General features: G+C 41.9%; 1 long non-coding RNA gene across 3 annotated transcripts in view; it reads left to right on the top strand.

Moving 5' to 3' along the window:
• LOC140705435 (uncharacterized) overlaps positions 1-25,764 on the top strand; it is a 186,299-nt gene that overhangs the window by 77,584 nt on the left and 82,951 nt on the right. For 2 of the 3 annotated variants that reach the window (XR_013543525.1, XR_012084818.2), the window contains exon 3: positions 25,276-25,385. The exons of the other annotated variant lie outside the window; for it this stretch is intronic. This is a non-coding gene — a long non-coding RNA (uncharacterized LOC140705435). The remainder of the gene's footprint in view (positions 1-25,275; positions 25,386-25,764) is intronic. 3 annotated transcript variants of the gene reach the window in all.

The following is a 25,764-nucleotide window of genomic DNA, read 5'->3' as shown; positions in this document are numbered from 1 at the left end:
ATGGATTCTCAGATTTTATTGCTATACACTCTCCTAGGCATATTTCTAAGTAGTTTGTGATGTCTCCATGTTGCTTACATTGCGGAAAAAATCTTAGATAAGGCCCATTGGTTGGGATGCCTGAGGAGCAGACTGTCCTGAATTTCAGCTTTGGTGGCTGTAGATGATATGTATGTAATGTATGCCTTTATAAGGAAATGGAACAGCAGTGGAAATACTGGCAGGAAGTTGTGACTGATTAAGAGTGCATGTAAAGCACTGCATTAACCTATTTTCAAACTGCGGCACTCTATTCATTTAATTAATGTATGAAACCAGAAACAGTTTCTGGAGCCCAGAATTGTGTCCCAGATCTTGTTGACTATGTTAAAAATGAAGCATTTTTGTTGTTACTCTTTTTTCTTTCTTGCTACCCTTTGGTATGATGTATTTACTGTACAGGACTTGTCACAAGAAGAATACGGCAGATAGATGTTTGTATTCTTAGATCTGGTAATTCACTTATCTTCTAACAAAATGCAACATGTTCAGGAAAAAAATGGTAAAGTATGGAGGGAGGTGGGGTGGTATAAGCAAAACAGGACTAGGGCCAGCGCAAAGAAAAGTCAAATGAGGGGCTTCCCCTCCAGCCAACTACAAGGGTGTATCTGCCTGACTCGGGAGGAGATATCTGTGAATGAAACTGAGAAGGCACCAGTGAGGTGGAATGCTACTACACTACCTTCTTCATGGAATGCTTACATCACTGAAAAACTGGGGGCTGGAAAGTTCCTCTGTGTCCTCTAGAGCAGTGGTCCCCAACCTTCGGCCTCCAGATGTTCTTAGACTACAACTCCCAGAAGCCTTCACAACCACCTCTGCTGGCCAGGATTTCTGGGAGTTGAAGTCCAAGAACATTTGGAGGCCCAAGGTTGGAGACAACTGCTCTAGAGGGCATGGGGAGGCCCCAGCACTTCTGTCTCCCAATGCCAAAGTTTTTAAATTTGGCTGCTGTGGGGAGCAGTTAAAAAAATCTCATAAGAAAAAAAATGGGGGTGTGGGGTCACCGGTGTGGATGCAGCTCTTGGAACCTGCCTTGATCTCATTTGGTGAGAGCCAAAATACTTACCTTAGCTACTGTTCTTACGTTTTTAGTGTTTTATTGCATGTATTTTTTATTTTATTTTCATCCTTTTAATAAGCAACATATAAGCACTTACAAATGAAATAATAAATAAAATAACAAAATAGAAAGATACATCTGGCAGAAGTAGTCATTATTATTATTATGTATAATACATTATTATGCATTATTTACTTGATTTACATCCTGCCTGGATCTCTTCATAAGAGATCAAGGCAGCTGATATTAGAGCTCTGTGACCATGCCTAAAATATATTATGGTACCAACTGCTCTTGGCTGTGCTGTGCTTTGATCCTCTCTGAATACATAACCTTCTCTGCATCTGATTTAAAACTGTGATGTCATTCAACTGATACTTTCAGACCCTAAATTAGAAGTTTAAGAGCCTTGTAATCATTATGAAACAAATATTCCCTGACAGCTGGTGATGTGAGTGGAGGGAGGGGTGCGTGCAGCACTTTGTTACATGAGTGTGACATGCCCCCAACATGAGTCACCCTTGCAAATATAATGAGCTTTAAATTCTGGAGTAGCTTTCATTACAAACCAAAAACAATTTTGCTCTACCACCCAGCCAGGCCCCAATGTTGTTGCTCTTTTTTGTCTGTAATTAGGCTCTATAAAATCATTATATGTGTACGTAGTCAATGCGTATGCGTCTCTTTGTTTAATTCTCATGTATTGAACAAAACCTTCAGTCAGAGCCTTGGAAGTTTCCAAGATCAGCCAATAAGTAATCAGCATTTTATATGTTCTGAGAGCCAGTCCAACACGGTGTTTTACAGCCTTAAAAAAGACAAATACAACTATTGGTGGGCTGTATCAGATCAGCACTGCAGTGTTGAAGACGGACAAAGCTTTTGTTTCTGTGCTGCTTTTCTGATGCAAATATTAACTATATTGGGGATGAGATGGGGATGAACAACAGGGAGTGAAAAGTTTTAGCTCCACCTCAGCTATCACCATGGTCCCAATCTCTACTGGGGCCTTGCATCTTTAGGTATCCCTTCCAAAAACCTTTCTCCCATTGATTAATCTGGTTGTTTCCTAAATCTATGTCATATACGAGACCATATTTTTAACAACAGGTAATGTTGCTAACACTGGCATAGATGCTAACTTGCATGTGTCTCATCACGGGAAGACACTAGATGAAGATTACAAGCAAGTAGACTAAAAACTATCATTAGGTTTGCTTTCATTGGCTGCTCCACCAGTGAGGCTCCTTTGCTGGGCGGGGCTTCTTTGCCCTCCCTCCCGGGATAGCACAAGACATACTGATCTGGCAAATGTGAATCCGGAGGGGAGGAGCATAATACAGACCTCTACACAATCTGACACAGCCTTGCCATTAACGTGGCTCCTGGACCACCTGTCTGGGTTGATCAATGGCCATTGTCTAAAGAAAAGCTCCACACAGTGGAGGCCTTAGTTAAGGAGCAGTTACTGTAGATGAAGGACATATAGAGTATTCCACCCATCCGTGAATATCCCCATTTTCACCATCAAAAAGAAATTTGGGAAGTGGTGTTTGCTACACGCGAAGTTAACAAGTGCATTCAACCTATGGGCCCTTTGCAATGCGGCTTACCTAATCCAAATTTGATACCCCAACACTATGGGTTAATGATAGTGGATCTCAAGGACTGTTTCTTCATTATTCCTTTAGCACCACAAGACGGGAAAATTGCTTTTACAGTCCCTGTGTACAACAATTCCCATCCCACCCAAAGATACCAGTGCAAAGTCTTGCCACAGGGAATGTTGAATTCCCCTACTTTATGTCAACATTTTGTGGATCTAGCCCTACAGCATTTAGAACACCCTGAACTGCTTGTACATAATTACATGGATGACATCTTAGTGTCGGGCAATCCCTCCCCACTACTGTCTATGATTCTGTAGCTAACTGCTTAGAGAAAAAGGCTTTCACATAGCTCCAGAAAAGATACAAACCATACCTCCATTTCTTTATCTAGAGCACAAACTGTTGCAAGCTACATCTTCTCCGTTCTTACCAGAACTAAAAACTCCATCTCAATTTACATTAGAGCAGTTGCAAGAGTTCCTCGGGCACTTAAATTGGGCTCATCCATTTTTGTGCCTTCCTACTCATGAATTGCAGCCTTTGTTTAATGCATTCCAAAGACATCAGTCTCCTGCTGACTCCATACCCATCACCAAAGCTATGAAACATGCTATACATCAAATTAATGCAGCCTTGCGAATTACCACAGCCAACCGCATTTCTTCTTTTGTTCCCTTGCAGCTGGTTATCTTGAACACTCCCCAACTGCCTAGTGGGTTGTTGTGTAGCCCGAAGTCTAACAAGGCCATTTCTGTAGCAGAATGGCTTTATTTATCTAACGCTCCTCCCCCAAAATGTTTACTCCAGTCTAAATGTGATTACAGATGCCATCGTGCCAGACAACTCACAGGTTGGGATCTTCTGTGTTGTTACTTACCTATTTCCAAAGCTGACCATGATCATTTAATGTCTACGTCACTAACTTGTCAAATTGCCTTTTCAGAATATATTGGTGATATACGTTTTAATCCACCTAAAGACCCTCACTTAACATTCATTTATCAAGTACCCTTTCACTTTTTCTTCTCTTTTCTCTGCTACTCCTCTCCCTGATGCTCTAGCTGTTTTTACCAATGGTGCGCCCACCAGAGGCGTGATTACCTTTCATCAACCTCCCGGAACCTGGAACACCCTTTTTACTTCTATTCGAATCTCTGCTCAGCGTGCAGAACTGGCAGCTGTTGTCCTTCCCTTTCAAATGTTTCAAGATCAACCTTTAAATCTCATTGTAGACACTCAATAAGTATTTAACCTTCTCACTCATCTGTTATATGCCTATCTTTCTCCTGCTCTTGACTTTTCCTTACTTTCCCTGTTTCTGACTTTAAAAAACCTCCTTGCTACCAGATCACAACCTTTTATTGCAGATCACATCCAATTTCATACTAGATTTCAAGATGCTATCTTGGAGGGAAATCATCATGCAGACTCTGCTCTTCATTCCTTGTGTCCCCTCTTTTCCAGTCCAATTGACAGCCATTCCTTTTTTTCACCAGAGTGCTAAACAACTCCATAAGCAATTTTCTATTCCTCTTTCTCAAGCTCAAGACATGGTCTCCTCGTGCTCTTCCTGTTTCACTTCTCCCATTTCCTTTCCTTCTGATGCTGTTAACCCATGAGGAATGGATGCCAATCAGCTTTGGCAAATGGATATCAGTCATGTTCTACTCTTGCTCCTTTTTCTTATGTTCATCTAACTATTGATGCTTATTCAAAATACATCTGGGCTACCCCTCTTCATGGCACGACCTCTCACCGTGTCATACAACATTGTTTATGTACCTTTAAAAAATGGACAGTGGCCCTGCCTATACCTCTCAAGCCTTTACCACTTTCTGCAATGAATGGGATGTTCGATTTTCCCATGGTATTCCTTATAACTGGACAGGACAGGCTATTGTAGAACGAGCACACCGCTCTTTTAAATTTCTCCTTTCAAAACAAACAGAAAACAGAGGGATCAAGCCCTAAGGTATTCCAGATGTAGTATCAATAGCATTGTTCACATTAAATCATGTAACTGTATCTGCAGGTCAACATATGTTGTCACCAGTAGAGAAACACTTTCATAAAGAAAGCCCCATGGAATGGCCACTGGTGACTTATAAGCAACCTCCTGACCCTCAATGGGAGTGTCCAGCCCCTTTACTCACGTGGGGTCATTGTGGATCCCGGCTCGGTGTGTGAGGCCATATCGTGGGAAGAATGAGTTGGCATTGCAACCTGCAGGACCCGATTCTGGAATTCAATCCAACCATGGTTCTGGAGTGGGACCCGATGACTGCACGTCACCGGAAGCACCCAGCCCAACCTGAAGGCACTCAGCCCAAAGTCACTTGGGGGATGATAAAGAGGCTGAGTGCTGATGGAAAAAGAACTCTAAATCAGCAGCAGATCCTGAAACTTTTCTAGCAGCCATTATCTCGCAACTGAATGCTAACTCCATGACACTGTTGTGTTGTGTTCTCATTCTTGGAATTATGCTCTTCATATTCCTTATAAATTGCTGTTGTTTCATTCAATGTATACCAACCTTCTTTTCCCCAATAAGTACCTGTTTCAAAGCTTCACCCTCCGGTCTTCGCTGAAAAGATTTATATGTAGTTCCCAAATATATGAAACAATATATGCCTTTGCTTTAAAAAAAGAAAAAGGGGGAATGTGATAAACTTCTGCTTAAAGGTTGTAGCTGCATTCTGTTCCAGTGATGTTCATACACTCCTGGCAGGAAGCAGCAGCTGCCAGCAGGTGGGGTAACCCCTCATTCTTCCCGTTCGCTTAGAGGTAGAGCATAAGATGAAAGAGTTATTGCAGCCAATCCTGATGGTGATTAGGTAACTCGTATCCTATCTGAATTCTAACAACATACTATGTAACTCATTCTAAGTTAATAAAAAGAGCTCTCAGAGCGTTGCCTGCAAGGGGCTCTGCTGGTTCAGACATATGTGTCGTTAACTCCTTTGTTCTTTCTCTAAGGCAATTAGCCTTCCTTTGTTTCATGATCACCCACAATATATGATGCCAGCCAGACCCAACCTAGGCAACAGATTTGACAGCAGACAACTCATACACAAGGCTTGGCAAAATTTTCTTCCGTGTATGAATACAGGGCAGGTGGTTCAACTCTGCCTGCTCTGTTGGGAATTCAATCCCTGGGGATTGTGTTCACGTAAGGCTTATAAATTCAAACATGAGTGCACCTTATGTGGGGGTCAGTACCCTAGTGCCAATTGCTTTTGAGCATGATCACAAAGGGATCAAGAACCCAGTGGAAACAGGAAACCAGATGGGGGACCTAGAACCACTGCAAAAGGGGCCCAGTCCAATTAAGATAGGTATTCTGGAGGGCTAGCTGAAAGCTTACCCAAAAAAGGAGGATGCCATGTATTTGAGATGTGGTTTTTGAGAGGGTTTTGTGATCTCAGCAGTGGGAACAGGTAAAGCATTGTTTGCCTATAATTTGAATTTGGCTTGAGGTCTGGGGGTGGTCAGATCTGGGCTGGCCGAGGGCCCGCTGTCTTCAGGACTGTGAGGTCGCAGAACATGGGCCTTGCCCATTTTTGGTTTAAGGGGTCCCAGGAGACCCCAGTTGCAAATCTTACTCTGCACTATGGCAGGCCCCTTTTGTTTGTTTGGAGATTGAACTTTAATGGTCAGTAATAAAGTGTGGCCCATCATTTACCCATAAACTCTGTCTCGTCTCATTATTCCAGGATAGGAGGGCAATGTCAGGTTAAGATTTTAAAAAACAATGTGGTCACATCAGCAGAAAAGGCTGTGGCGACTCTCAGGGCATAGTGCATCAAAGCATTTGCCCTGCGTATGAAAACTCAGAGGGCTGTGAGCTGATTTTACATGCTCAGATCAGAGTATACAACTATTCAGAAATTCTGCCATGTACCAAATATCCCTTCATGAGTCTCTTTCCCGTTTGCTGATGAAACTCATGCATGAATAATGGATCTGATGGAGAGCCATCACATTAATATTGAACGGAAAGTTGTGTGGAGCTGACATTCATCTGCTCTATTTGCACTCAGTGGCAAGCCTGGAATTGTCCATTAGGTGCACAGTGATGAGGGAAGACGCTCACATTATTATCCTCAGTGGCCAAATTTCCTCAGACATTCGCCATGTTCTTTGTTTCCATTTCCTTCACTTTCATTCCATTGCCCATGCCTGCCAAAAATAAAAAATAAAAATGAGGGCCCTGAATAATGTCTCATTTAAATAGGCATTCATAAAAGGAATAAAGCTCCCTAACGCTACATGCCTTTCCCTCATCAAAAGTCAAATTCCAGCAATGTTAGATTCATCAAAATGGGCCAAGATTTTTTTTCAGCTCAGAGAAATAGAAATAAAACTTATTCATCAGCTTTTCCTTTGTGCCCTGAAAAATCAAGAAAATCTTGTTCTGAAAATGAGGTGCCAAGGCTTTCTCTTCCCTTTACCATGCAGGCCGACCAAAGACATTTTGCTGCCTGAGTAGAAGCTGCAAATGGCACTCTCCATCTCTTAGGGTGCATTGTATAAACACGAGGCAAATCAAGTACTTTGGTAATTGGGAGGAGGAGTCCCCAAATGCCCTCCCCTCCACTCATTAAAAATACGGTAATAAATGGACTAGTTAACAATTTGCTACCTTCATAAGCCCTTCGTCTCTCTGCCTAACAGACGAGGTAGCTTTTGTACTGTTTCAGATTGTTGGAGATTCATGTACACACACATACCTCTGTACTACCACTTTTCACATTTTCTTCTACATCCTTGCTAACATCAGGGCAAAGGAGTCTTGCTTAACCTTCTCCCTGACATATTTGATCTCACTGCATAGAGGGGAACGTTTTGTCTTGTACGCCATCATTAGCAGATTAAAGAGGTAAAATTGATAAATAATTGTAGGTTTTTCGGGCTGTTTGGCCATGTTCTGGAGGAACAAATAGCCTGAAAAACCTACAACAACCATCCAGTCCCGGTTGTGAAAGCCTTCGAAAATACATTGATACCTAATTCTTCATCTGCTTGTTGTGAGGCCTAAGCCTTAGTGATGATTCAGACTGCAAATTTTTTTCTTACAGTAGCTTGGAATAAAAAAACAGAGAGAAAGAGAGAGAGAGTGTGTCCTGAAGGCACTGAATAGGAGAGGAGGAGGAGGAGATGATGGCAAACAGAAGTGATAGGGCCAAGGGCAGATAAGGAATATGACATAAATGGTTTCCCCTGCATAGTCTCTGAGTCTGTGTAATTGCCTATGAACAGTACTTTTCTTAATCTATATGCTACAACTGCATTCAAGTAGAAATCATAATTTGCTTCTTATAATTAAATATGAATTTAATTGAGCATTTTTAATCACTCGAGCACTGTTTTATAAATTATTAACAAGATTTTTTTTCATCTTTTTATTTTAGAGTTTTTATGCTGCATTTAACATTTTTTTAAAACTTGGTAAAGAAAACTTTGTTCTGAAATTCATTACCAAGACCCTAGAGTGTTGTACCTAGTGGTAATTTAGGTTTACATGTCTGGTTCCAAGATTCTACTGTTACTGTTTTCCCATTTGGGTTATGTGAAGGAAGGGAGATGCATTCAGTTTGCTTCCATTCCATTACGTGCAGTGATGTTGGCGCTAAATATGTACCTAGCCTATCTGTAGCCCTAGTCAGCCTTCACACCAAAAACAATGGAGTGCTAAATGATTAGAGAGGACAAGGGCTTGCTCATAAGCCTTCACCCACTCCCACCCCATTCCGAAATGAGCAAGATGCTTATGTGTTGAAATAGAAGTTTTGCAAAGGAGTCTGTAACCATTTTCAGTTAAATGCAGTTACCACACTTCTGTGAATGAGACCCTGACCTTATCAAGGTACTGTACCTGTCCTACCATGGGAACACTGTGAGAGCTTTCAGCAGAACACAAACTCCTTTGTAGCCCTTGGTGTTAAACAAATGAAGGACTTCTCTTTCCAACTTTTCAAATCAGATGGAGATGTGGGAACTAATATGGATCCTCTCCCACATTTAGCTCTTTGGCATTTCTGATTTAATGACGGAATAGGGCTATTATATCTCCTGTGAGATAAGGGCAATGATCTGCATGCCAATAGCATGGACACATCTAAAAACTAGATGTGTATGTGTGTGTCCCTCCGCGTTTTCCTGACCATGTCTCTGCAATGCATGTGATCGTTTTCAGCCTGCTTCTTACCCTTAACCTTGGTCGCTCACTTGCAATATGGCAATAATAATACTGTCCAAAAATATTGACCTTCTTTATAGATTTTGCTGTAAATATTACTGGGATAAATAGATTTGACATTCTGTTTTCATAATCCTCTAGAGTTTTCTCTATTCATGCTACTATTATTTTTAAGTGAGATACACTTTAACCTTTTTAAAAGCAGTAGAACAACTTTGAAATTAGAGCTGGGAATTGCCGCCTACACCATATTATTTATTTCTTCTTATCCATGACAATTTATTTCTTAGCACAGTTATCTGGCTTGTTTGCTTTGTCCAGGTTGGTCTTAAATGACTCATTTCACTTACTTTAATTTCCCTTGAGAAGCGGATGCACATTCTAATAGATTTCACTCTTAAAATGTTTCCTCATATTCAATCTTAATTTCCACTGTTCATTACATCTGATTACATCTAATTATATTTCCATATATCTCCCGTAACAATACTTCTCATTTCTTGTTTACACATTGGGTTTGCTTTTAGCTCTTTTGTTCTTTAGACCTTCAATAATCTTTTAGCAAAGCCAATTTATAGGATGCTTTGTTTTCTTCTTATCCTGACCACAGCAGGTGATGCAGCCTTTGAAACTGGGGGACAAGGAATACCAAGCTCATTCTATAAGCTACCCCTGATTTTTACCAACATTATGCTAGGTCCTATCAATTTGGCCTCCACAATAGGAAACCCAATAGGAAGCCTACAGTGCAAGCCAATGTATAGTGGCTTACTAGAGGCTCAATAAATACCTTTGGTTTTAACTGCTTGTTTGGGATAGCAATATCACCCATTGTCAATTCCCTGGTAACCACAGCAATGCAGGTCAGGTCAGAGCCAGCTCATGGCATTTGCTTCAGACACAGCAACAAATGGTGCCCTTCACCATTCAAGTTCAGATGGATAACATTCCAATCCTGTCTGAGGGAGTGAAATTGTCCATGAAAGTTCACATTAAACTATAGCAGCTGATCTTTAAGGTGCCACAACATTTTTGACTTTTTATTTTTTATTTTTCTTTTGTTTCTGCTTGGTATTGTGTCATCTGAACACTCATGCAAATGTTGCAGAGTACCAGCTCAAGACAGGACTCTGCTAGAGCCTACTGAAATCTTCTCTAACAGTTAGGAAGTTTTTCATGATGTTCAACTGAAATCTGGCTTTCTTTAACTTGAGCCCATTGTTGCGTGTCCTGCGCTCTGGGATGAATGAGAACAGATCTTGCCCCTCCTCTGTATGACAGCCTTTCAAATATTTGAAAAGTGCTATCACCCCTCAGTCTTCTTTTCTCAAGGCTAAACATACCCAGTTCTTTCAGTCTTTCCTCATAGGCTTGGATTCCAGCCCCCTGATCATCCTTGTTGCCATCCTCTGAACTTGTTCCAATTTGCTTGCATCCTTCTTGAAGTGTGGTGTCCACAACTGGTCACAACACTCAAGATGAGGCCCAACCAGTGATGAATAGATGGGGACTAGCACCTCATAGGATTAGGAAACTATACTTCTATTAATGCAGCCTAAAATAGCATTTGCCCTTTTTTAAAGCCACATCACACAATTTAGCTTGTGATATATGACAGTTCCAAGATCCTTTTCTCTTTGCTGAGCCAGGTATCCCCCATCTTGCTACTGTGCAATTGGTTTATTTTTCTGAGGTGCAGTACTTTGCACTTATCCCTGTTGAATTTCATTCTGTTGCTTTTGGCCTAGTGCTGCATCCTATCAAGGTCACTGTGAATTTTGTTTCTGTCTTATAGGATTTTAGCTATTTCGCCCAATTTGGTATCATCTGTAAATTTGACAAGCATTCCCTGCACTCCCTCATCCAAGTCATTAATAAAAATATTGAAGAGCACCGGGCCCTGGACTGAGCCTTGGGCTACCCCACTTGTTACCTCCTCCCAGTTAGAGAAAGACCCATTCATTAATCATCACCCTCTGAGTACAATTCTGTAGCCAATTGTGTATCCACCTGACACTTGATCTATCCAGCCCACACTTAGTTAGCTTGCTAATCAGGATATCATAGGGCACTTTGTCAAGACTTCACTTAGCTGAAGTCAGGATGTACTATGTCTAAAGCATTCCCGATGTCTACCAAGGAGGTTACCTGATCAAAAAATGAGATCAAACTAGTTTGGCAGGATTTGTTCTTGACAAATCCATGTTGGCTTCTAGTTATTACTGCATTGTTTTCTAGATGATTGCCCAATTACTGCTTTAAGATCTGTTCCAGAATTTTGCCTGGGATTGATGTCAGGCTGACCTGTAGTTCCCAGGTTCTTCTTTTTTGCCCTTTTTGAAGATAGGGACAACATTAGCCATCCTCTAATCCTCTGGCACCTCACCCATTTCCCATGATTTCAAGAAAATAATGGATAGCAATTCTGAGAGTTCTTCAACCAGTTCCTTCAGTACACTCAGATGCAGTTCATCCGGTCCTGGAGACTTGAATTCGTTCAGGGTGGTAAGTTATTCCTTGACCATTTGCTTATCGATCTCCAGCTGCAATCCTGTCCCCCCTCCCCCTCGCACTTCCAATTTGTTTGGAAGTTCATAGTCTGTCTAAAGAGTGAACTAAAATAGGAATTGAGCTCCTCTGCCTTTTCTTTGTCCTCTGTTATCATTTTTCCATCTCCATTGCTGAGCTGGGCCACTATGTTTTTTTGTTTATCTTTTGCTACTCACAAATTTTTGCCATCTCCCACCTTTTTTTCTTGTTGGAATTGTTTGTAGTTATGCTTTTAGAATTTCTTTTTTAAGAAGCTTCCATCCTTCTTGGACTCCTTTTCCTATTAGGATCTCCTACCATGGGACCTTATTTATCCTTGTTCTGAGATTGTTAAAACTGGCGCTTTTAAAATCCAGCAGAAATATGTGGCTACATTCTGCTTTCCTTTCCTTTGAAATCAAGAATTCTAGAAGGACATGGTCACTCTTGCCTAGAGTTCCCTTTACTGCCACTTCCCCCACCAAGTCATCTCTGTTGGTCAGAATCAAGTCAAGGATAGCAAATCCTCTAGTTTCTCCACCTTTTGTAGGAGAAAATTATCCGCCACACAAGCCAGGACTTTATTGGAAGGGCCATACTTGGCAGAAATTGCCTCCCAACATATATCTGGATAATTGAAATCTCCCATCACTACTACGTTTTGTCTCTGTGAAAACCCTGCAATTTGTTTTTCAAAAGTTTTGTCCACTTCCTCTCTTCGATTGGGCGGTTGGTAGTAGACTCCAACTGTCAAGTTCCTTTTCTTTTTTGCTCCAACTAATATTGTAACTAATATTGGACTAGATATCCAGAGTCAGTTTTGGCATCTTATTTGTGGATGCATTAATTATGGTGCAGGGACAATTGCACTAGTTTTCGCAGCAATGATCCTTCCTCGTTGTGCACTTTTCACATGGACTATGTTTGTGTATGTCATGGACTGTGGAATTATATTTGCCTATATACAGTGTATATGGCAGGGGACAAGTGTCAGTAAGTAATCTACTGCAATGAACAATATTAAAGAGGAAGCAGCCCCTTTGCTTTGCTGATCAACGTCTATTATTCCTTTTAAAATCTTGTTTGGCACTTGGCACCTGGAAAAACAAGGGAAATGAAAACAATATTCTATCTATAGACTCCACAGATTTGTTAATTGTCTGCTTTTTCCATTTAAAAAAAATTATCAGCCAAGGACACACACCATCTTCCCCCACCATTGTTACAGGTAAACGTGTACCTTTCCTACAGGTAAGAACTTGCAGGTCTAGAACCCTGCAGTGGGCAGATGGTACATTTAGTAGCTTTCCTTGTGCAAGTGCTGTGACCTGTACATGCTTTTGGAGGATGACTCCCACACCTGTTCAATCTGCGTTTCTAAAAGATTTCTGTTTCAATGTGCTTGAGAAAAGCAATGCCCTATATTCTTCATTGTTCCTCAAGATCTCACTTATATGTGAGGAAAGCTGTTGGTTTAGCTGATTCAGTATACGCTAGAATGTACAGTTAAAGACTATTAACTCCAATCCCTAAAGAGTAACCTGTGGTTGAAGCAAAATCAATATGATTAAGTAAATTGCAATAAACAACAGGGAACAATGTAATCAAGAAATTTATGAACGTTTGAACATGATTAATCATTTAGCCAAGTATTTATACTAACATACCTTATGGTTGAACAATTAGTGTAGCAGTTATTATTGTAAGTTAACAGGATTTTGAATATGGTAGACATATGTACAGTTATTTACAGATCACATCTACAACTATTCCTCTGCTAAATAAAATTACATAGAACGAGCAACTTTTCCAATAACCAAGGTTCAGATCTGAATATTTAATGTCAGTATCAGATTTTACACAGGTCTTTGAACTACAATATTAAAATACTGCTGATCTAAACATCAGTACATATTTTTAGGAGTAGATGCCTCTACATTAAGAATATCTTAAGAGGTGAAAAATGTCTGACAAAATCCTTGATAAATCTTTCTGTCCCCTTCTTCACCACAACTTGTTGCGGTATGATCACCTCTGTGAGGGTTCCTCAAAAATGATTTCTCGCTATGCAAGAAAAAAAAGAAAAAGAAAGGAAATAGAAAAGGCAACAAATGCATAACTCTTCACTAGGTGTTCCTTAGCTCTTCTTGTTTATGATAGACCAGAAATTCATTATATTTTTATATTATATGAAATGAACAAGCACTTTGTTCATTTCACTTTGCACTCAAAAGAAGAGCACTTCAAAATAACTGTGCTGGATATGGTTGCAATAGATATACTCACTATCCTAATAAATAAAAAACACAACAGAAAATGGAAACTACCAGGTTGTTCTTTGCACAGTTGCAAATCAGAACCTCATAGAAAATCTTCGAGCAATGTATGAGTACAATCACACATACCCATTCCAAACTGGGGTTGAGAGCAGTGTATGCTACTGGAGGTCATATCTGGATTATAGACATGATGAATAGCCACTAATACCCTTATAGTCCATGAATTGATCTAACCTTCTTTTCTACATGTGATGACCTTCACTATAGCTTATGGTAACCAGAGTTCTGTGGTTTAAATTAAAGATGGGCACGAATCAGAAAAATAGTAAATTATTTTGATTTCTTATTTGTCAAAGTTGATGAATTACTGAATTATGATTTTTTTTGACCAATTGACAAAATCAATTTGTCAATTTGGTTTTTACTTTAAAACCCTATAAAACTGCCCCCAAAGTACCTAGAGACACCAAATATGCAGGGAATTTCCCCTGACTCTCCTCTATAAGCCCTGCAAATTTGGAGCAGTTTGGGTTTCAGACAGCTGAATTATACACCCACAGAGAGGGACACCCCCCCAGGAAAGCTTTCCCCAGGAAAGCTAGAGACACCAAAACAGAGAAGCTTCTCCTGACTCTCCTCTACAATTCCTCCAATTTCAGTGAAGATTGGGTTTCAGAGATCCAAGTTAAACACCCACAAAGTGCGCACACACCCCGGAAAGTGCCCTTTAGCAGCTGGCTTGGGGAAACCCAATATTCACCAACTTGGAGGGATTGTAGAGGAGATTCAGTAGAAGCTTCTCTCTGATTTTGGTGTCTTCAGGTGCCTAGGGGTAACTGTCCTGGCAGTGTTTTTGTGGGTGTATAACTCAGAAATCTGAAATCTAGTCTTCACCAAACTTGAAGGGATTGTAGAGAAGAGTCAGAGGAAACTTCTCTGCGATGTTGGTGTCTCTAGACGCCCGGGGGGCGGGGCATTTCATAGCCAAACAAATTGATGAATGGAAAATTGCTAAAAATCCATTGATTCATATTCATCAGGGGTACTGATTTGTATGAATATGAATCAATGAATTAGTGATTCTTTGAACGAAAGTGATCATTTGTTTTTTAGTGTGTGCCCATAGTTTATATGCTTCCTGAAGATGTAAATCCTTTGTTCTCTGCTGTTTCAATAACAAATAATTTCTTGCAACCCCAACCCCGGAATAAAGACACGAGACAGTAGACTGGATTAAATGCGGGCCACACTTTATTAAAATAATGAATTCATTAAAATTGCCTTTCGGCCAGTAAAAGAATATGGGGGCCTGCTGTAGTGCGGAAAGCCGGTTAACTGAGGGTATTCCCATACCCCCTGATCAATAAATGGGCGAGTCCCCAGCCGCCAAGCTCCGTCGGTCCCGAGACCGCAGGATCCTGGCTAGCCGCTAATAAACACCCCCAGACCTCAAGACATCTTTGACTGATGACTGTTGGTCCGGAAGTGGCCCAGCGCATCCTCCCCCACAGGCACTGTAATCGCACGATCCGCAATGCCGGAAGGTCAGATGCGCTGTTGCCTTACCTGATTTTACAGATTGGGACACACCGAAATACCGGTTATTTCCGCACTACCCGCCAGTGTGACCAAATTAGTTTCACCAAAGCCAACAACCCTCATCCAGTGTGGGATAGGCGAAAAATCCCCCCATCCAAGGCCAATCAGGATGAAGGTCAAAAATTCCTATCCGGCCCCAAAATAGGCGACCAGAAAACTCACACTAGAATTAGGGAGGGCGGACGGGTGCCCGAAAAGAAGAGGAAGGTGTGGGGTGGAGCAGCTCCTTAAGAAGGTTCATCTCTCCACTCCCCTCACGCTGCTAGTTCCCGCGGTGCCTCGGTCTTTTCCAGGGTGGGCGGCAAACAACGCTCGCTTGCTCAAAGTCTTTAGACTTAGCAGCGAGCTAAATCTTACAGCTACTTCACTTATTAGTGTGGTGAGGTGGTGTAAGGTGCTTCACTCTAGAAAAAGGAATATTCTGATGATCTTTAATTCATTTGCCAACCTGATACAAGAAGTCAATTGATGAAACTCATGAGACATCTTGCTGTATAGATAATGGATGGTGTCTATTAATCACACATAACATATTGAAATTTAGAAATGGACAAACTGATCCTTATATATTTTTCTTGGTTATTAAAACTCTTCTGGTTTCATCCAGGTTCCTCAGATGTTTAGTCTGATAATGAGCCTCTAAACTAGATTATAAATTTGTTCTAGGAAGAAAGCTGTGATAAATCCAGTACTCATTTCAGGTATAGAACATTTCCCTTCCCACTGTATTATAATCTTATAAATAATATTGCTATCTTATATTCTGTCTTTCTTCAGAATTCTTCAGATGTCTCTCCTATGGAGAAACATCTAAAAATTGGTTCAAATTTCAGTTCAGATGTCAAATATCAATATGAGATTTCATATTCATATGTAATAACTTCCATATGTCTTGAATGTACAGACATTCAGTTAATATACATCACAGTCTTTGACATACTTCCCTCATCATTTGTGAGGATCCTCTGAATGTTCACAAATTGCAAAAGGCAGGCTCATGTCACAGTCCATTGTGATGAACAAATAATATTAAAATATTTGAATATTATATCCAATGCAATAGTTAACAATTCAATAATGATACAAGAACTCATATATGCAAATAGCTAAACTCTAAAACCATGCATGTTCACTTCATATTGGAGTATGTGGAAGAGTAATTAGGTCTAGATGTCATGATTATTTACCTTCGGAGATACTATCAATGTGTAGCAATAAAGCTACTACTATGTAAGTCGTGCACAGAGTTTTAGCATAAAATCTCAGTACAATTAGTACAATCTCTGAACAATTAGCTGAGCTGAGTCCAGACCCTTCTCAGCATAAAGAGGTTGGAAATGACTAAGAACTGTCCTCATCATGGCTTAACTTTTGGCTGGCATATGGCCCTCTCTTTTGGCTTGAGGAGGTTTATCTCCTCTATAATGGTAGCCCTTCTCCACCCCTTGTCTCTTCTGCTGGCAGATCTTGGCAGAACGATTCTGCTGACAAATCATATTTCATATGGCATAACAGCATTTTTGTAAACCTAAAAGATTTCCATCACACTCCTTTGCCATATACAAATTGTGTAACGTTGAGTCAGGATTGCACTGGAAAATGGTTTAAGGATTGTGATGCAGTATCCTTTTCATCACCTTACACTCTTTCTAGTTTCAACACAAAGTGCTAACCAGGCAGAGTGTTTGGTTATTAATAGGGACGAAGCATGTATAAGAAATGTAAACAATTTTAGAGCTGAACTAGCCCTGTTCATCTGTTCATTTAATGAATTTGATATGCATATGTGAAAGAAGAGGCTGGAAAGGCAGCTCAGCTTCCCCTCATCCATACCTGTTTCACTTAACTCTACCTGTCGAGGGATAAGGTGAGCAACCAGGGAGCCTTTTGTATCTGTGCAGGCTATCTGCACAGTGCAGATCCCTGGAGACTTCAGTCCTAAATAGAACTAGCCAGAATTTGAAATAGGTATGTAGAGAATATCAGCACACTCTGCAAAGTGAGATGGAGGAATGTCACCTAGCTTTGCTGTTTAGCTGTCATTGCTGCCTCTTGCTATCTGAAACATCAGATCTGTAAGTTGTGCTGTGCTTTGCCCCTCCCCAGCCTGGAAATAAAGAGACAAGGCACAGGTTGTTGGGTTAAAACTGGGGCCACAACTTTATTAACTATTTAAACTTTAAAAAACCCAACTACAAGGGGGCCTGAACATAGTATGATACAATTCGGAGCAGCCTAGACCTCCAAATGATTCATAGGGCAGGGCGAGCTCCTATTTCTGAATTGTGCTGTTCATTGTACAGCACGCCTTCAGGTGCTCTTTGCTAAAGGTACCCCCACCTTCTCAGCCCACCAAGTCTCATGACCCTAAGTGGGCTGCTTGCTGGGAGGTCCCTCTATGGAAAACCACCTCTCCTCAGCTGCCCAATTGGCTCAACCTGATAGAGAGGTGTCATAATTCTCAAACCTTGTGTTCCCCATGAACTTACCCCAACTCTTGTCTTTGCACTATCCACCATGGCCTGAGGCTATTTACATGCCCCAAGCCCGCCACCAGAGCCGAAAATCTCAGCCTGAAGGCCCCCTTGTAGATCCCTGAGAAAAAGGCCCATAAGTGAACTCCATCACTTCTATAAAGCTCCTGTCAGCGTCCCAGTATGTCGGGATACCAAATCGCCGATCCAAGATCTGCCCTCATGGTATGGCTAACATCACGGTTAACACCACGCCTCAAGCAGTCAACACAGTCAGCCCTCCATACCAAATGTGGTATGATATTTGACCAAATAAGTTTCATTGCAGGAAACCTATTCTTCAGTGACTGCAAATCTTGGATTATTTGCGATATTAGTGACTTGCCAGTCCTCATTGTTAAGTCATTCCCACCTAAGTGAACCACAAATATGTCTGGGGCACATCATTAGAAGGGCTCATTCTAAAAGCTCAAGCCCCTTCCAGTCTAATGATGTGCGAGCCCCCAAACCCAAATTACAACCCCAGACAGTCCGTACAGCATGGTTCATAGCCTAATGAATATAGCTGTGGCCAAATAGGACCACTCGCAGCCGGGTGGAAGCTGCCTGAAAAAGTAGATGGAACAAGACTCTGTCTTTGGAGACCAATAAGTCATCCATCCGTCTTTGATTCATCCACCTGGGATGTTTTCACTAACCCAAAAAGCCCCCCAAAATGCACACAGGATAGCTGCCCTAAATAGCTTGACCTCATCCTGATCAGTAAAAACTTTGTCCCAAGCTCTACTTAGCTGAACCAAAAATTTGGGGGACATAAGAGTGAACTTATCATCTAGCCTACCCCTTTCCTTACTCCACCCCTCTATCATTTTTCTAATCCTGAAATCACTGGCAGGGTTGGGGCAACCATGTGCCTTGGCATAAAAGGAGAGGACAGATATCTTCCCCTGAATTGTCCAGGGAGCCAAACCTTTTTGATGGAGATAAACTCTGTACTGTTGCAAATGCTCAACTGTTATAGGCCATGGTCTACCCATGCCTTCTCCACTGCAAAAAGCAAAGAATTCCTCACATGCAGCTGCATAGTTGCATCTGGTACTGGGAGCAATTGCTAAACTGATTGCCCTGTTGGCTTCACTCCTCCGATGCTCTATACCTCTCGAGGTAATGTCTCTGAATACGCTTGAGCTTCTGGGGCCAACAACCTGAACTGATCAATCTGTTGATGGCACAGGGTGTCAGCCAGCTTATTTTTAACACCAGGGACATGGCAAGCCTGGAACACAATATTATATTCCAAACTTCTCAGCGTAAAGGCTCTCACCAGTGATATAACTCTCAGTGATCTGGACATGAAGGTATTTACTACTTGGACTACAGATATTGTCATACCAAAAGGTGACTGCTGAATTGGCCCAAACATCTGCCCAAAGCCATAAGGCCACAAGGATTGGGAAAAAATTCCAAAAATTTGAGGTCACGGATGACTTTGGAGTCACTCCACTCATTTGGCTACTGACCAGCACACCATCTAAAGTAAATTCCATACCCCAATGAACCCATGGCATCGGAATGAACTTGAAACTCAGCACCAAAGTGTGACTCATCTCTCCAGAAGGAAATGCCATTGAACCCATCAAGAAAACATAACCAGGTTCGCAGGTTATCCCGCATGCCTGCAGACATTTGTCGTCTGTGATGCAGCTTTGTTAAACCACTCATGGCTTCGCAAAGCCATCTCAAAAAGGCCCTGCCTGGAGCAATGACCTTGCATGCGAAACTGAGGTGGCCAACCACCTCCTGAAGCTCCTTCAGTGTAACTTTGTGATGTTGCAAAAGTTCCGGATTCGAATCCTAAGATCTGATAATATACTATCTGTCAGCCTACTGGATTGCTGCACTGTATCCAATTCAATCCCTAAAAAGGTAATTGCTATAGCTGGGCCTTCCATCTTTTCTTCTGCCAATGGTACACCCAGCTCCCCCATGACAATTCAAAAGGCTCTCATTGTTCAGAGCCCGGCTTCCCATAAAATAAAAAATTGTCCAAATAATGAACAATGTGGGAAAGCCCTGTCCTACACTTAAGGGCCCATTCTAAAAATGTGCTGAAATGTTCAAAAGCAGCACAGGAAATTGAGCATCCCATTGGCATTGCCCTATCCATGTAAAAGAAACCTTTGAATTGAAATCCTAATAAATCAAAATCATCAGGATAAACTGGGAGCAAGCAAAAAGCTGACTTAATGTCTGCTATTCCTAGTTCAGCCCCTTGACCACAGGATCTATTCATTCAGCCCCTTGGCCACAGGATCTAATCATCCTTATGGCGGCATTGAAGGCCGTGTAACAGACTGAACATAGTTCTTGGGGAATTTTGTTGTTTAATGACTCCCCTGCTGGGTATGATAAATGATGGATGAGACAAAATTCTCCCAGTGCCTTTTTTAGGACAACCCTGAGAAGGAAAACATGGTGGTTAGGGACAGTGGGCTGCTGGAAAGGTCCAGCCACCCTTTCTTTTGCCACTTCCTTCTCAATCTATTGCCTCACCACATCTTCCTGCTTGCTAAAGTGGTCTGGTGAGCACCTTTTATGGGGATTCTAAAACTGACCTTGAAACTGTCTACAGATAACGGGCTGCTCATCTATCTGGGTATACCAGCAACCACTCGGACAATACTGGCAACTTAATTGGGCTGGGGACCTTTTGCTGGTACAGCTGCACCAGCTGCTGGCCTCTTTGGTCCACCCCCTTCCGTGTTTCCTCCCTGGCTAAAACGTTATCTAAAGCAGGATATTGCACCCGCGCGCACACACATATGGAACACTGTTGCCTAAACCTACAAGGTTTCCTGTTGTAAAAGTCTTTTGTGTTAAATTCCCAACCTGGTCTGCCAAGGTGCGGGAAACATTAGAATTGCTGGATTTTTGGATCAAGTGCCCACTGTCAAATTGATCACCCAAAGTGGGACAAGACAGGGTAATGAGCTGCAGCCAGAGCCCATGATGATGCACGTTCCAGTGCATCTGAGGGTTTATTGCAGCTCTCATATGAAACCCCTCATCCTAAAGCAGCCAGGCATGTCCTGGGAAATCTACATATGCCCTATAAATGATATAAATATACTGAATAAGTGAGAAGGCCTTGGCTGGATATGCCTTCAGAATGGTGCCAGTATAAATAAAAAATCCAGGCAACCAATTCACCCAACATCTTTCAGGCTTCTTTCTCCTAAACCTTTCCATTTCCATCTTCCTTAGTACCCTTCTTTTCTTCAATTTCTCTGTTCAAAAGCTCGAATACATTGACGTATTTGCCCTGTCAAATCTTTTCTATGGTGGCAGGTAGTAGGTGGTCACCTAAGGGTAAAGACTGGTCACCACAGGGAAGCGCACTTGGTGGGATGGAATTATACCCCATATTTGGGATTGATGGATAGCTAAACTGCTGCAAACCCTCCACAAAGCCAGGTATTTGAATAGCAGAAGACCACAGTGGGTATGGCCTGGTCCAGGGCTTCAAATCCAGTATTTCTTATTTTATTTTATGTATTTTATTTATATCCTGCCTATCTAGTCAATTAAGACCACTCTAGGTGGCTAGTATGGGCCCAACCAGGTTGGGAAGGCTAATGCTGGGGAAATTAGGTACTAAACTAGCAGGAGGTGGGGAGAAAACTGATGGGTTCACCTCACCCCAAGGCCAGGTCCCTTGTATGTTGTGCAGGTGCAGACTCACCTGGAGCCATCAAAGCCGGTGATGCCGATGTGGCTTGAGGCAGTTCAGCCACCTGCTGGCTGGTACTAGGGGTGGCACTGTTGAAACCCATCTGTCTGCTGGCCAGGACATACACTCCTTGGTGAGCTTGCTCACCCTCCATTTGGTCATGCACTTATGAAGTTGGTTCCACAATAGGCACCATCACTGTGCCAGCTTCTTCCTCTATAGGGACAGACTGAGGGGACCCATCTGCTGGAACAGTCAAAGTCAGCCCCGGAGCTGTAGAGCATTCCTTTTCCAAAAGAGGAATACGGGACAACATTATATCACCTATTTGCCTTAGTTCGGCCATCCTGCATGCTTTCGATTCCCTACGCAACCTTCTAGGAATAACAACATTGCTGGCCTGCCTGGTGGTGGCCCTTTTACTCTCAAATTCACTCAATTTTGCCAATAGAGAACTATAATCAGGCCATTCCTTCTCACCAGATGAAGAAAGAGCAGGCTGAACTCGAGGTGGCATCTTGTGCTTGGCAGGCTGCTTGCCGTTCTTATTAACTTCTTCAGTGCCCTATTAAGGGATATTGGGCACTTGCACCAATATGCATGTAATTATAATCCAATCCCCTATTTTCCTTCCTATTATTATTTTTATAGTTTTTTTTACTTCAGACACAGTAATTACCACAGGGGGTACAAGATAATCCCCACTATCTGAATTCATATCCACCCAATCTACCTATTAACTTTTTTAACTACACACACACACACACACACACACACACACACACACACACACACACACACACACACACACACACACACACACACACACACACACACACACACACACACACACACACACACACACACACACACACACACACACACACACACACACACACACACACACACACACACACACACAGAGCCAATTGACCAGAGTTTCAGACTGTTGTCTGCCTGGGGAGGAATGTGGCACAAGAAGAGGCAGGGGGTGGTGGTGAATTGAACCACAGTGTTGCCATTAAAACCACTCTGTGCAGATGGAAACATGGAAGAGGGCAGCAGCATCAGTTATACAAAAGTGGGATGTGCTGTTAAGAGTTGATTGCTACCAGATTGTCCCCCATTTCGAACAGCCTGGCTAGCAGACATCCATAGTTAAAACTCCTGCTACTAAGTGCTAGATTGGTGAACAGAAGATCAACAGCATGAGTATGCCAAGCTGGTTTGTATTACAGAGATTTAGCTAGATGAAGCTGGTGGGGTTACTCTCTCCCAACCTGACTCTCTGTGCTGCAGCAGGCTTGGTTTGAGTGTGTGTATCTGAAGGTAGATGTCTGGGATAAATTAGCGATTCTGCTGGTGTTGTACCTACCCCACTGCTCAACAGTCTTTTTTCCTGATCTAGCTGAGTTGACTTTGATGATGTTGGAGTATTGACATAAGGGGACCTAAATATTCTTGAGATAAGGAGACCTAAATATTCACACTAAGACCATCTTATCTGATCAGGACTTCATGTCTTCCATGACAACCAGAAGTCTGTCCCATATAGTATTGGATCTGTCCTGTTGATGCTGGAAGACACACCCTGACCTGGACAAGACAATGGTGATCTGGATGTAGAGGGACCCTCTGTAGTCCTGTTGTCATGGACAGGTCATTCCTCGCTAGAGTTTAGACTCACTGCAACTCATAGCCTCTGCTAAGGTGGAGGTTCAATTAAGATAGTCTGCTCCAGGAGGCTATGGAACCCAATGGTTTCCTGATGGCTCCTGGGGAATTTTCTTGTGAGGCAAATCTGCTGTCTTGCCAAGCAATTCTGTTGAAGTCTTATTGACCCTGGAATGAGGAAATGGCCATGGCAGTAGGCATACATTGCAGCTAATCTTTTCCTCCCATGGAAGTGGAGCCAAACTGGTCCTTTAGTTTACCAAGGAGATGGTGGTGATGAAACTATTGGAGAAGAGAATAGAATGAAAATGGTGAAAGCTGAGAGCAAATCTGATTGAAGACAGGCTAGGGCTCATTGAAAAGCCTGTTCTGTAGTAATAGTGACAGCACAGAAATCATATTTCTGTACCAGCATTGTGTCTGTTCAGAGTTGCTTAGCAGAACTATTTTGAGTGATCAAGGGCCTATTATGCATCAGCCCACAGGAGGAAAATGTAGACTACTCAACAGCCTGTTGTGAACAAAGTGCACAGCATTTTGCAGATAAATTTGCTTGAATCCTTTCTGACTGGGATGCTGTCACTGAGACAGATGTAAGTTTGGCTCCTGATTTCCTGGTAATAATTGATAGGTTTCTTTTTGTGTAGCCTGAGGTTCTGGACAGGTTCCTTGGAGAGGTGAGGGTTACCAGTTGCAACTGGGACTCTTGCTGATCCTGTCTCGTAAAAGAGCCAGGGTATGTGTGGCTGGGTGAGTAAAGGGAATGGTGAATACCTCTCTTCAAAAAGGAAGCATACCAATCTATACTGGAAAGCTTAATTGCTCTGATTTGCACTATGTTGGAATTTGCTGTGATTTGATTCACAGCCTGTTTCACAGCTGAATTTGCAGTCAGTCATTACACAGGGGGCTGTGTATTAATTCATACTTGATGTGATGCAATTCACATTTCAGCTTATGTTCCCTTCTCCTTTCTTTCCTTCCTCTTATCCTGCCTTTGCTGATTATTTTATAGCTCACTGTAAAGCTGCTTGGTTTTGAAAGGGTTGGATGGCATTCTGGAAAAGGTAGCAGTGTCCCAAAGCACTTAATGTGTACAGAAATGCCACACACAAAGGAACATCTTTTCTTTCATCTGGGTTATTTCTGTTTCATTCATAATTATTTTATTATGTAAACAACTGCAGGATGATTGGGAAAAATAATGCTGGGGTAGGTGTTCCCATGGTCCTGAACATCATGCTTCAAATGACTATGTCACTGAAACACCTTTTTACAAGAACGAATCAAGTGATCACACAGGAAAAAGTACATTTGAATAGTTTCAGCTTGAAAAAAGGAGAAACCCCCAGTAGCAGAGCGGAAAAGGCCAAGTGAGGAGCAAAAAGGACTGGACTTATTTTTGTTAGCATTTATGTCACGTGATCAGGAGGAAAGTACTTCAAATTGACTGTACTACAACCACAGCAAATCCTGCTATATTTTATAGTGTAGTCACAGACTCAAAGAGGCAATTGAAAAACCATTCCTGAAAAAAACCTTCCTTGAACATCACTATGGTGGATAACTACTGGCTGGTGTCCAGTATTCCATTTTTGGGCAAGGTGCTTGAGTGTGCTGAAAATTCTCAACTCCAGAAATCCTTTTATGGAACATATTATCTAGATCTATTTCACTCTAGCTTCAGGCTAGGATTTGGGATGGGAACATTATTGGCCATCTTGGTGGATGACCAAAACTAGGAGCTCGGCAGGGAAGTATGTCCCTATTAGTTCTGTTGGACTTCTCAGTGGCTTTCAATATGATCAACTATAATATTCTGCTGTTTGCCTGCCTTTTGGGGATGGGACTTGGCGGCTGCACTTAGAATGGTTCTTGTCCTGTCTGGAGGACTGATTTCTAAAGATTGTATTAGGGGACCCAAGCTCAAGACTTAATCATTTGTTTATGGTGTCCTCAGGGCTCTGTCTTGTTCCTCTGTGTATGAAGCCATTGGCGGTCTATCTAGAGTTTTGTCATTTGGTGCCACCAATATGGTGATGACATCCAACACTACCTCTCCTTTCCATCTAAATCCAGGGAAGATGATTTCATTATAACCCAGTGTCCAGAGCAATGGACTGAAAGAAGGTGAGCAAGTTGAAGCTTAATGGAGACTGAGCAGGTGCTTCTGATCAGCCAGAAAGCATGTAAGGGAATAGAGATTCAACTTGTGCTGGATAGGGTTGCAATCCTCCTGAAAACATGGGTCCGTAGCTTGAATGTACTCCTGGATTCATCTCTGAGCCTGGGTGATCGATTCTCAGCAGTGGCCAAAAATCTATTTCCACAAATAAACAGTGTTAAGAAACTTCAGTTGGTCCAAAACACTGTAGCCAGACTGCTGACTGGGGTTTGTTGTGAGCAACACATGACTGTCTCTGGTTACAGATTGATTTCCAGACACAATTCGAAGTGCTGACTGGGCTTTAAAATGTCTTATACGGCTTTGGTTCAGGTTCTCTCGTTTCCCATAAAAATCTTCGTAGGTTTTGAGATCTGCTGGAGATGTACTCCTCACAGTCCTAC

This window comes from Pogona vitticeps, chromosome 3, assembly GCF_051106095.1.
Source record: "Pogona vitticeps strain Pit_001003342236 chromosome 3, PviZW2.1, whole genome shotgun sequence".
NCBI lineage: Eukaryota > Metazoa > Chordata > Lepidosauria > Squamata > Agamidae > Pogona > Pogona vitticeps.
This window is presented reverse-complemented; position numbering and strand designations above follow the sequence as displayed.